The 14089-nt window shown below is 39.4% G+C and overlaps 1 protein-coding gene across 1 annotated transcript in view; it reads right to left on the bottom strand.

The window, feature by feature from the left end:
- Positions 1–6303: 6303 nt before the first annotated feature.
- Positions 6304–14089, bottom strand: part of LOC122540012 (26S proteasome non-ATPase regulatory subunit 11) — a 96185-nt gene continuing 88399 nt past the window's right edge. The window contains exon 14 of the mRNA XM_043675300.2: positions 6304–6803. The gene's annotated coding sequence lies outside the window, so the exon portion shown is untranslated. The remainder of the gene's footprint in view (positions 6804–14089) is intronic.

Raw genomic sequence — 14089 nt, forward strand, 5'->3', positions numbered from 1 at the left:
CAAATGCCTGTAAACAGGATTAGATGAGGAGCTAGAATGGATGCTTTCTATCTATTAACATGAATGAAATAGAAACAGCGTATGTGTACTTGATCATTGAGTATAAAAGTGGATGGTTTACAGTATATATATATCAGAAAGGGGCGAGACAAGCCCAGGCACAGTCGGATAGTTATGTTGGGCTAAAATAAGAATTACTTTGTCTCTGACGTTATTCAAATAAACACAAAAGGTATCCTACATACTACAGGCCATCTATGACCAGTATAGAAAGAGATTAACCACAATGCAACATTCAAAGCCATCTTCAAATTCTATGCAATAAACTTCAGCGCAACATTGTTATGTCCAGATTCAACATGTACCCATTACTTTAACACACAGATCTCTCATACCCAATGAATTCAAATCCTGGATTAGCCCAACATATCTAATGTTATTACTGGAAAAGTAAAATGCCTGGCTTGATAATTTTAACAAATATTTAACAAGATAATCTTTCATTTAAACAAGCACATCAATGCTGTAAATTTGGCTTTAATAATAAAACAGAAGTCTATTACACAAAAGGTAAAAACCAAATAAATCATAGAACATAAATTTGTAAGATTTTAAAACATAGGAAAATTCCAATCCAATCTATCCCACCACCATTATTTTACAGAGCTCAAGCCCAGAAAGTTAATTTCTGTATCACATCTATAGGTTTAACTTAACTGTTTATTTAAATTCCTGATCTTGAGAGATTTATAGTCTCTTTCATGATCAGTCACACAACCAAGCTTAAACTTTCTCAACTTAGAACCATGAATGTGTCATTCTGACCAAACACTCCTAGTCTGGAACTTCCAAACTAAAATACTAACACTGAGATAACCCATTTCTCAACATTTTTAAACTAACTCCTTTCTCTTGGAAAAACTGTTTCAAACATCTAACTTCAACCAGGATATCTGAACTAACAAGAGCTGTCAAAGTTGTGCGTGCTTCCTCCACCCACCACGAGTTAAAGAAAATCCAGATCTTTCTGAACAGAAGCAAACTAATGCTCCTCAATGCTTACAATCTGCAGTCAAAGTCTCCCAATGCAAATTCACATGGTTTCCCTCATACTTATTTAAAAATAAATCATTGCTTCAGAAATATTGATAAGTTAATTAAACTCCTTGATGCACAGTCCAAATCCACGTCATTAGTACATCATCCAAACTATAAAATAATTACTATATTCCTTATAAAAGGAGAAACATTTTAAATTTGCTGCCGAGCCTGACATTACCTCTTCAAAAAAAAAGTATGGAGAAGTTGAGGAAAAAAAAAAGGAAAATACAAAAGGACAGAATGTTTGAGATAGGAAATTACATTTTTAGTTCCTTAAATTTAAAGAAGCAAACATTTAACATAATTCCAACAAAAACAATTTATAAGACAAGAGCTAAATGTACTTTTTTCTTCTGAAGCTTGTGGAACATGCTACAGTCTAGCTTACAAAAGACATATAAGCTAATAGTAAGCATTGTTGTGTTACAAGTTTGTATGAGGACAGAGAGAAGTTCATGAAGTTATGAAGGGTCATGTAATGCAAGAATGTATCATGGTTTGGTTGTATATTTGATAAGTACCATGCCACGTATGTCTAATTAACATTTTGAGGAATGTCATGGAAAACAAATTTCTACTTCCCATTCTACAACAGGAAGATGGGATCATCACTTACAGGCCTGGTATCTTCTTGTAGCATCACTTCCCACTTCAGGTGAAAACAACAGGTCAATGGCATTACCTCAGAAACTTAAATCCCTGAGCTGACAGCTTAGCCCTAACACCAGGCTTGCCAAACTGTGATTCATGGGCCCCAGTGGGGTTGGCAGCAAAGATCTGATGCAACAATACCACTGTGGAGCTCTGACCAAGTACCAACAGCTGAGAAATTATGCATTTTTGGGAAAGAAAATGGGACCTAATAGTCCACACTTGTAGGCTAAATCCTGTCCTAAGGAAAGTATTAAACACTATCCTAACAATACCAAAGTAAGCACTCTTAGCTTAAAGACTAAGATTTAAACAGCCTCTCCCTCTCTCCCCCCCCCCCCCCCCCCCACCCCAATTCAGACGGCATCTTCCCATTACAAATGCAATTTCCTGTTTCTGCACACCACCACCCCCTCCCCATCAAAAAAGGTATCATTTCTCTACAATCTCATTCACATCCCCAACAAGTCTTAGCAATTTAGAACCAAAGTGGGTTACAATGAGAGAATGATTAGAAACACAGTTCTAACACATTTGTCAATAAAGAGGGAATTAAATATTTACGTAGATTCCATTTGTTCAAACTAATCCAAAAAGCATTTTTGGGATGAGGGGAGTTTATACACCCAACATGCAAGCCTCTCACACATGCTAACTGGTCATGTGAATGAATGTTGACTATGGCCATTTATGTAGCAAACACACCGGATTCTCATGCTGAGCTGAGGGCTACTTAAGAGTACCAGGCTCTAATTTCTTCCAATAATACCAGGGGAGGATTCCAAAATTTGTTTGTAATAAATCATGTGATGGTAGCAAGGACATATGAAAATATAGCCATTAATGGACCAGGAACTATGTATTTAAACATATCAGAACATATGGTAGTGTGGGAGAGTGCAAGGAAATTCCTTTCTGGTCACGACAGTTTAAAAAAAGTGTAACTCAGAATGACAGTGAAGGCCACCAGTAGAAATTTAGTAGTGATTCCGATTTACACATCAAAGCTGATTGAATAAAAGAATGATCTTACAGATGACGGTGGCACAGTGATTAGCACTGCTGCCTCACAGCGGCAGAGACTCTGGTTCAATTCCCGCCTCAGGCGACTGACTGTGTGGAGTTTGCACGTTCTCCCCGTGTCTGCGTGGGTTTCCTCCGGGTGCTCCGGTTTCCTCCCACAGTCCAAAGATGTGCAGGTCAGGTAAATTGGCCATGCTAAATTGCCCGTAGTGTTAGGTAAGGGGTAAATACAGGGGTATGGGTGGGATGCGCTTCGGCGGGGCGGTGTGGACTTGTTGGGCCGAAGGGCCTGTTTCCACACTAAGTAATCTAATCTAATCTAATGACATGTTTAATTGAATGTATAATCCTGGATATGAGCATTTCCAGCATAAAGCTTAAAAATATCACTGTCCCATGGTGAGTGGAGTAAAACCCCCGACACTATGAACAAACACTGTACAAGCCATAAAACATTTATAGCATTTAATTAAAAACTCTTAAAATTCACCAGATCAAAGATTTAGTTTGTTTTTACATTGTGGAAGTATGCAAACAATATCCAATATTTCATATGGACAAAGACATGAATATATATAAAATGTATATTATAAAAACACAAGTGCAGGTAATGGAGGAGATCCATGCACAACATCCATACATTCTACATAGGATCAATCTAATGAAATAAAACTTCAGTTCGGCTCCACGTCACCCACCCATCCCACCCCCTAAAATTAAAAAGGTAACCTACTACAGGGCTAGTACTGTCCCAACTTATTAGTTATTGCAATCATTGTTAGCAACTACTCATTAAAGCAATTTCAACAACAGGACAATATTCTTTCAACAGTGAGTTTCGTCTTGATTATTGAAGTAACATTGCATGTTGATTAATCTACTGAATAAGATTTTTGGCAAAGTATTGGAGTACAAAATTAACTGGGTAAAATAACTTTCCCATTTAAAACAACTCTCCCTTTGGGCTCAAAATAATATCTATGATTTTAATCTTTCATCTCTGCTAACATTCTCATTTTAAACAATTCCCATTTTTCATGTAAGGTTTAAATTGGATACTGAGCTGAACATTCACCAATTGATCTGCCAAAGTTTAATTCGGGTTTACCTGGTGTTTTTTCTAACTCATTCTACTGGATATTGAGGGAAGGTGCCCAAAGCAAGCAAGCAGAACACATGCTGCAAATGAAAATATAGTAGACCTAACAATGCCATTATTATAGAGGATGGAAGCAATTTCCTTTTCATTCCCTTATGTACCAATCTGTCTACACATTATAAAGAACTACCCATTAAGAGTTATTGCTGGTTTTGCTGACTGAGGTTCATCTTTTGGAAGTCTGAAATAATGGTCACTCAAGAGCACTCTGAAAAGTCAGGTGAGCATGATACTGTCATCAGTTAAAGACAGCCATTCCGAATTAAAGCAGTAAAAATCGATCATCCTGCAAAGTCAATCACCATGCTCTATTCTAATATTTAACTACTAACAGCTGAAAAATAATTATAGGCTTGATGATCACATCAGTGCAACCTTCAATCATCTGGTGTAGCTAAGTTGTAAACTAATTGCTGCTCACACTACAATAGCAACTAATACTTTAATATAATTCCATTGCATTCCAAATTTACATTCACACTGCATTTAAAACACCATGTTCTGAGTCAATCCAGCAGCGATTTATCAATGTAGGAAAGTAATTGCAATTGACTATATTTATACAGTATAAATAATTACAAATGCAAGGTCCAGTTGTAAAGGAGCAATGTGCAGGTTCTTAAAAAGCTAGTTCTGAAAAGGATCAGCAACTAGTGCACTCAATCGACAAGCAACTACTATGCTCAAGAACTCTATAATATTTAAAGATTTTATTATTAACTTGGGGATCACCCCTACTCTAAAAATAACCTTCTCAATTATAATTTCATTATTTGATGTTGTTGAAATTTCATAACAGACCACTGCAACAACCTTTCAAGTAAATCTTCAACAAAATGCTAAACTAATTTGTGCAGTTTCGTCTTACCAAACAACACCTCATGTGCATATAGAGTACAAATTAAATGGCATTTTGAAAAAAAGAGGCTGGATTTTCATGGAAGAGGCAGAAAAGGTAAGTCAGGAAACTTCCCAACCAGGCAGATCCGTCTCATTTAAGAGAGAGGTGGCACCACCCACCATATTTTCACCCTAGGGAGGCAATGGGTCAGGCTCCTCAGCTCCAAAGGCAGGCTGGTGGGACTGGTAGGAACATTATCTCCATTTACTGGAACATCAATCCAGTTGTAATGATGCCAGGCCTACCAACTCTCAGCATCCCACAATTTCTTTTCCCTTTCCAAATTCGCCCATCACTCATAGCAGCACCTCCGCCCCCCCCTCCCACCACCAAGTTCACTCTCCAAGTATCCATGATGTACAGAATGAACCAGCCACTGACAAGTCTTCAAAATAATCCTGAAACTATTAAAATTGAAAAGAACATTCTAAACAAAAAAATGCTGCTCATCTCACAACCTCTTAAATGTGTCAGTCAGCCCCACAGTCATTTAAAGCATCAATGTCAAAAAGCTTTTATCCATTTTAGAACGCAATGTTGTGTAAACAAACAGTGGTGGTGGAAATGCCTTTCAAAAGAAACAGCAAGCTGTTATAAGGTAACAGATACACAATTCAAGCAAGCTTTCCCTCTATCTTGTAGCCATATAAACAATGCTGGCTGAGATTCAACTATCCATTCTTGAAACTCAGTCAAGCAACCATCTTGTAAGTGCATCACCATAAGCTAAACAGACGGCCTCATTACAAATCTCTGATTGAGCTCGGAAAATGGCTTATGCACTTGGATTTCAACATATTGATGCAGCTGCAGAGGGAAGAGAAAGCTTTGTTTGATGGCTGCGTCTTTTACCATTTAATATTCTGTTGCTTTGAACTTTTATTTCCACAGCCTTTGGCAGTTTACATACGATTAAGAGGTCTTAAATGGATTAAAGCATTTGGCACTAACATGATTGATTGACACATCAATAAGAGGGAAAGCTGAATGGCTTTTTTTTCTGGTCGCCAACTCAGTCTGGGGTTCCCTTGCAGATCTCCTCTTAAAGGTCATGAACCACAGTTACTTACAGATAAGAGTCCAACTTCATGAAAGTTGAAGGACAGGGGAGTTAGGACTGTACACCCCGACAAGAGCTTGAAAGGACAGGAGTACTGCGAGTGGGCAGAAATCCTGGTGTCAGTTCCCAATGAGATCATTAGAGGGGTCCTGAGTCTGCTTCACCTGGGGAATATCCAGCTCCAAGGCTTTCCTACTATCCCTTGCCCCAGAAGAAACACAAAAGCAGAAAATATGTACACTATGGATGGCTCAATAATATTTTACTTAAAGTATTCAAACAAAGTCAAAATTAGGTTCTTCTGCATCCTGAGTTCCAATAGCCAATCTACAGTTTGAGAGTTTTGTTTTTTTCCCCCCAAAACTAATTTATAAATCTAAAAATGAAAAAAAAAAGCACACATCACACTTTGAAAAAAATGTTTTCTTCTTTATTTATGAACTCATCTGAACATCAGATATACCTGATAATTGTTGGTTAGCGAGAACCGTTTGTACATTTGATATTGATGGCAAGAACCAAAACAGCGCCGGCATGTGTAGGAAACTGTTGGAAAACAAGTCAGGTCAAAAGCAGTGTGATGTCAGCCAGGTCCAGAGACAGCATGGGTCAACGGTCAACCAAAAACCTCTGGATATAACAAAGCGAGAGTTTGGTTAAACCCTCAATAGAATGAAGAGCAGGACAAAATATGACAAAGGATTTTAAAAAAATGTCATACCATCCCCTGATAACCTGCTGGATAAAGGCTACATCAAACTGGAACAAACTTGTTCTGAACAGAATGAGTTTGACGAGGGATTTAAAAACTTTCAGACTGAAAGTAGGACACACAAAAAATCCTAGCATTTCTCCAAGCTCTGGTCTCTTCTGTCACACAGTCCAACTCTCTGGAACACAGACTCTCTCTGTGGAAAGAAAAAGCAAAACAGCTAAATAAGCATCAACAGAGCTGAAATAAAGCCACCCTGATAAAGTTAAACGAATTACTATACCAACTTCAAACCTACTTGAACACAGAACAACTTTCAAACAGAAAAAAAAAATATCTTCACCACCACATAAAAATGGTCAACGTTGATAGAATACAGAATGAGGCTGACATTTGGTCCATTAGCCATATGAACCACAGATGTAACTGACGATCTGCTCTGTAAACGTTGGCAGAGTATTGTACAACGTTACCCTTTCGGAATCTCAAAAAATACACTTCTTGAAAGGGATAAAGTGTAGGTTTACCAAATATACCTAGGATTAAAGAGGTTAAATTATAAAATATCACAAGCTTTGCTTGCATCCTTTTGAATTCAGAAGTCTGAGGGATGATAAGAATTGATAAATGAATTCAATGGAGGAGGTATAGAAACTACTTCTGCATGCAGAGTAATTCTGAACAGGAAAGCATAACCATAAAACCTGGATTTGGGCTATTTCAGAGTTATAGAATAGAATCATAGAATCCCTAATGAAGAGGTAGTAGAAATCTGTCATGTGCACCTGGATTTTATTTCAGTTTAAATTTTCAAGTTTGGGATTGACAGATTTTAGTTCAGCAACGGTTTTTGTGGGGGAACGCTGAAACAGGTCAGCTTTGATCGAACAACTGCAGAATAAGCTCAACAGGCTACATGTCTCACTTCAGTTTTCAACAACACCCGAATTCGACTGAATGAAAAGTGACTTGGAACGGAAACATTGGCATAATGCTCCATCTGTAGTTTGACCTGCAGACCTAATTTTAATGGTGTTCATCAATTATTCATGCTACTAAAAGCAAAAATTCTTAAACATACCAAATTCTGTCATTAAATTATTGTATATTGAAATGAAGAATAATTTCCACTGATGAAATATTCTACTGAAAAATAGCCTTTTTTTAAAAAGAAGAATTCCTACAGTGTGGAAACAGCCATTTGGCCCAACAAGTTAGGATATATCAGAAAAATAATGTGAGCAACCTGCATTCTTTATTTTCCTTTCCTTGAATGTCAGCCACTTAGTGCTGCCTTAGTTAACATTGGGTCTTGAACAAAATAGCTAACTTGCAGCCTGCTTTAAAGCTCATAGAAAAAGGCCTGCTCCACCATTTAATATGATCATGGCTGATCTTACTGCAACCTCAAATCCATATTCCAACCTGTCCCCAAAACCTTCAAATCCCTTGTTATTGAAAAGCTTAACTGTTGAAAATATTCAACAGGCCTCCACAAAGACTCTCAATCTTCAAAAATAAATTCTCCTAATCTTTATCTTAAACTGTGGAGCTCATATTTTTAAACTGTCTCCCCAGGTTCTAGTCTCTCCTAAAGGCCCCAAATGAATTTTATGCCAAACTGAAATCTCATTAGCATCCAGCCTATCGTGTTCCCACAGGAATTTATGTATTTCAATAATATTATCTCATTCTTCTAAAAGCCAATGGATACAGGTCCAACCTCTCCAACCTTTCCTCATAAGGTAACCTTCCCATCTCTCAATTGTTCCAAAGTAATTTCCATAGCTTTTTAAATTAAGAAAGGCTGTAAGCAGCAGCCTGGAAATACAGATCTGAGAGTCTGACATTGGGGACAAGTAAGTTGTTGAAGGTGATTCTGAAAGATAGGATTGACATGGATTTGGAGAGGCAAAGAATGTTTAGGGATAGTCAGCATGATTTTGTGCACAGGAAATCAAGTCTCACAAACTTGACAATTTTTTTTGAGGAATTAACTAAAAGATCGATGAGGGTAGAGCTGTAGACATTGTTTACTTGGACTTTAGTAAAGCTTTTGATAAGGTTCCATTCGGTAGACTAATTAGTAAAGTTAGATCACATGGGATTCAGGGTGAGCTTGCCAATTGGGTACAAAATTGGCTTGACAGTAAGAGAGAGGGTGGTGGTAGAGGGTTAGATTTCATATTGGACGCTTGTGACCAGCAGTGTTCCATAGAAATCAGTCCTGGGTCCACTTTTGTGTCATTTCTATAAATGATTTGAATGAGAATACAGAAGGCATGGTTAGTAAGTTTGCAGATAATACCAAAATTAGTGGTACAGTGGACAGTGAGGAAGGTTTTTAAAGATTATGAAGAGATCGTGATCAACTGGGTCAATAGACTGAGTGGTGGCAGATGGAGTTCAATTTGGATAAATGTGAGATATTGCATTTTGGTAAAAAAAAACAGGACTTTTATAATTAGTGGCAGGGAACTGGGTAGTGTTGCAGAACAGAGACCTACCATTTCAGGTACACAGTTCTTAGGCATTTGATTCACAGTTACACATGGTGATTAAGAAGGTATTTAGTGTGTTTGCCTTATTGCTCAGATCTTCGAGTTTAGGAGTTGGGACATTATCTTGCAGTTGTATATAATGGGTAAGAATTAAAACTGGGGGAAGGCAATTATGACGCAAATCAGGCAAGATTTAGAATGTAGACAATGAGGAAGGAAACTGCAGGGGATGGGCACAATTGAAATGTGCAGCTTATTCAAGGAACAGCTACTGCATGTCCTTGATAAGTATATTTCTGTCAGGCAGACAGGCTATGTTCGAGCAAGGGAGTCGTGGTTTACTAACGAAGTTGAATCTCTTGTCAAGAGGAAGACGACGGCTTATGTAAAGATGAGACGTGAAAGCTCAGTGCGGGCATTTGAGAGTTACAAGTAAGCCAGGAAAGACCTAAAGAGAGAGCTAAGAGGAACTAGGAGGGAATATGAGAAGTCATTGACAGGTAGGATCAAGGAAGGTTTCTACTGGTGTATCAAAAACAAAAGAATGACTAGAGTAAGATTAGGGCCAATCAAGTACAGTAGTGGGAAGTTGTTCGTGGAGTCAGAGGAGATAGGAGAAGCACTAAACAAATGTGTTGCGTCAGTATTCACATTGGAAAAAGAATGTTGTCGAGGAGAATACTGAGATACAGGATACTAGTCTAGACAGGATTAAGGTTCACAAAAGTGGTGGTGTTAGCAATTCTGGAAAGCCCCTGAGCCAGATGTGATTTATCCTAGGATTCTTGGGGATTTATAAACGACCGGGATGAGAGCATATAAGGATAGGTTAATAAATCTGCAGATGACACTAAGGTCGATGGAGTTGTGGGTAGTGCGGAAGGATGTTACAGGTTACAGAGGAACATAGATAAGCTGCAGAGCTGAGCTGACAGGTGGCAAATGTTGTTTAATGCGGAAAAGTGAGAGGTGATTCACTTTGGAAGGAGCAACAGGAGTACAGAGTACTGGGCTAATGCTAAGATTCTTGGTAGTGCAGATGAGCAGAGAGATCTCAGTGTCCATGTACATAGATCCCTGCAAGTTGCCACCCAGGTTGATAGGGTTGTTAAGAAGGTGTTAGCTTTTATTAGTAGAGGGATTGAGTTTTGGAGCCACGTGGTCATGTTGCAGCTGTACAAAACTCTGGTGCAGCCGCATTGGAGTATTATGCACAGTTCTGGTCACCATATTACAGGAAGGATGTGGAAGCTTTGGAAAATGTTAAGAGATTTACTAGAACGTTGCCTGGTTTGGAGGGAAGGTCTTATGAGGAAAGGCTGAGAGACTGGAGGTTATTTTAGTTAGAGAGGAGGTTGAGAGGTGATTTAATTAAGACATTAGATAGTCAGAGGGTTACATAAGATGGACAGTGAGAGCTTGAATGGCGATGGCTAGCTTGAGGGTACATAGCTTTAATTGAGGGGTGATAGATATTGGACAGATGTCAGAGGTAGTTTCTTTACTCAGTAGTAGGGGTTGGAATGCCCTGCCTGCAACAGCTGTAGACTTGCCAACTTTAAGGGCATTTAATTGGTCACTGGATAAACATAATAGACCAAAATAACATCTTGTAGGATAGATGGGCTTCAGATGGGTTCCACAGGTTGGCGCAACATCAAGGGCCAAATGTTCTATAATGTTGGTGAGGCCTCTTCTGGAGAACAGTGTCCAGTTCTGGTCGCCCTGTTGTAGGAACGATATTATTAAACTGGAAAGAGTTCAGAAAAGATTTGCCAGGATGTTGCTGGGAATGAAGGGTTTGAGTTATAAAAATAGGCTGGATAGTCTGGGACATTTCACTGAAGGGTAAAAGGTTGAGGAGTGAGCTTCCAGAGGATTGCAACATCAATAAGGTGAATAGCAGAAGTCTTTTCTGTAAGGGAGGAGAGTTCAAAACTAGGAGGCTTTTTTTTTAGAAAGGTGAGAGGAAAAGAATTAAAAAAGGATATGGAAATTAACTTTTTTTAAAAAAGGAAAAAACCAGAGAGTGGTTAGTGTGTGGAATGAACTGCCAAAGGAAATGGTGGTTGCGGGTACAATTACAACATTTAAAAGACATTTGGATAAGTTCATGAATAGGAAAGGTTTGGAGGGATATGGGCCAACTGCAGGCAGGTGGGACTAGTTTACTTTAGGAACATGATCAGCATGGACTGGTTGGACCAAGAGTCTGTATGACCATGACTATAAATAAGGAGACCAAAACTACACAAAGTACTGTAGGCATGATTTCACTAATGTCCTGTACAATCACAGCAAAGTATCATTCCTTTTCTACTCCATACCCCTTGCAGCAAATAACGTTCCATTTCCATTCCTAATCACTTGCTGACACTTACGCCCAGCCTCTGCTTCCAAACAGCCAAGCAATTCTCAATTCATGTTGATACATTATCCCAAATATAATGAGCTCTTATTGGAGTGTGCGATACCTTGTTAAATGCCTTCTTGACATCACATCTACAGGTTCGCCTTTAGCTACTCTTAAAGCAAAACTTCAATCAGGTTAAACAGCCCCTGATGAGGTACTGAAACAAAAACAAATAGTCAACGGAAACTTATGAACCCAAAACAACATTCTCCAGCATAATGAAATTTAATGTGAATGTAATATATATTACCTTATAAATTTTACAAAGTTCCAACCAACCAAAAAAACACCAAATTTTAATGAAGAGTCTTTCACTGTACCATCTATTCATAAGATGGAGCAACAATACATGTACAAAGTTAACTGACTTTTATAATTTATTGTCCAACAACTACACAGATACTATTCCTCAATTTGCCCATCACAAATTATTCTCTCTCCTCTCCCCAATGAAACATACCCATCTTGAAATGCACAGTCTCAATGAGCAATACAAAAAACATAAAAATACTTAGACACTTAAATATTCACTTATGGGACACGTATCGCTGATTGGACAGCTTTTATTGCCTGCTTCTAGTCACCCTTAAGAAGGTAGTGTCATCTTCCTGAACTTCTACAGTTCACATACTATAGATAGCACTACAATGCCATTTGGGAGTGAATTTCTGGATCCTGACCCAACAGGTATTTCCAAGTAAGAGCGTAGAGTGGCCTGGAGGTAAATCTGCAGGTGATGCTCCCACGTATCTCCTTTTGGATGGTATCGGGCGTGGACTTGAAAGATGCTATCCAAAGCGCACCTGCAAACCCCTACAGCACACTGTGTAGATAGCACACTGTTGCGAATGAACATTACTAGTAGAATGAATAGATGCCCATGGTGCAGTGCCAATCAAGCAGGCTGCCCCATCTGGATGGTATTGAACGTCCCTAGTGTTATCAGAGTTGTACCCATCCACACTACTGAACTGCACCATGTAGATCGCAGGCACATTCCAGAGAATCAGGTGGCGAGCTACTCAATCTCTGACCTGTGCTTGCAGCCACTAGATTCAATGGCAAGGCCAGTCCAGTTTCCACTCAATGGTAACCCCCAGAATGTTTGGAAGATTCAGTGATGTTAACCCTAAATGTCATGGGGCAGTGGCCAGATGTCTCCCACTGGTGATGGGCTCTGCCTGGCATTTCTGTGATGCAAACGTTACTTTACCATTTTTCACCCTAAGTTTGCATATTATCCGCATCTGGTTGTATTTGATCATGGATTGCTTCAGTAACTGAGGAACCATGAATGGTGCTGAACATGTGTTCACTGTTGACTGAACACCCCACTTCTGGCACTTAGGTAAATGTGGGGTGCTACATTTTGGTAGGGCAAATCACGGCATGACTTACACACTTAACGGTAAGCGCCTGGGGTGTGTTGCTAAAGAGACTTTGAAGTGCAGGTACATAGTTCATTGAAAGGGGAGTCACAGGTAGACAGGATAGTGAATAAAGCCTTTGGTACGCTTGCCTTTATTGGTCAGTACATGGATATAGTAGTTAAGAGATCCTGTTGTGGCTATACAGGACACTGGTTAGGCCACTTTTGGAATACTGTGTGCACTTTTGGTTTCCCTGGTATAGGAAGGATTTTGTGAAACTTGAAAGAGTTCAAAGAAGATTTACAAGAATGTTGCCAGAGCTGGAAAGTTTGAGCAATAGGGAGAAGCTGAATAGACTGGGTCTATTTTCCCTGGAGTGTCAGAGGCTGACGGAGTGACCTTATAAAGGGTTAGATTAGATTCCCCAGAGTGTGGAAATGGGCCCTTTGGCCCAACAAGTCCACACTGATACTCTGAAGAGTAACCCACCCATATCCATTTCCCTCTGACTAATGCACCTAACACGATGGGCAATTTAGCATGGCAAGTTCACCTGACCTGCACATCTTTGGATTGTGGGAGGAAACCGGAGCACCCAGAGGAAACCCACACAGACGCACAGAGAATGTGCAAACTCCATGCAGACAGTTGCCCAAAGCTGGAATCGAACCCGGGTCCCTGGCGCTGTGAGGCAACAATACTAACCGTTAAGTCACCATGTTGCCAGTTTATAAAATCAAGAGGGTCACGGATAGGGTGAACGGCCAAGATCTTTTCTGCAGGGTAGCGGAGTCCAGAATAGACAACATAGTTTTAATGCGAGAGGGGAAAGATTTAAAAGGGAACTAATCGGCAATATTTTCACACAGACTGTGGTGCATGTATGGAACAAGCTGCCAGAGGAAGTGGTGGTGGGTACAATTACAACATTTAAAAAGGGATCTGGATGGTTATATGAAGAGGAAGGGTTTAGAGGGATATGGGCCTAGTGCTGGCAAACGGGACTAAATTAATTGAAGATTTCTGGTTGGCACGGACGACTTGGACTGAAGGGTCTGTTTCCATGCTGAAAAGCTGCAATACTATGACTCTACAATGGAAGGCAAGTCACTGATGAAGCAGCTGAAGATAGCTGAGCTTAGGACACTACCTGAGGAATTCCTGCAGAGATGTCTTGGAATGGAGATGAATGATCTCC

Source organism: Chiloscyllium plagiosum, unplaced genomic scaffold, assembly GCF_037043375.1.
Source record: "Chiloscyllium plagiosum isolate Xiang-an unplaced genomic scaffold, Cpla_swu_hap1 HiC_scaffold_32, whole genome shotgun sequence".
Lineage (NCBI taxonomy): Eukaryota > Metazoa > Chordata > Chondrichthyes > Orectolobiformes > Hemiscylliidae > Chiloscyllium > Chiloscyllium plagiosum.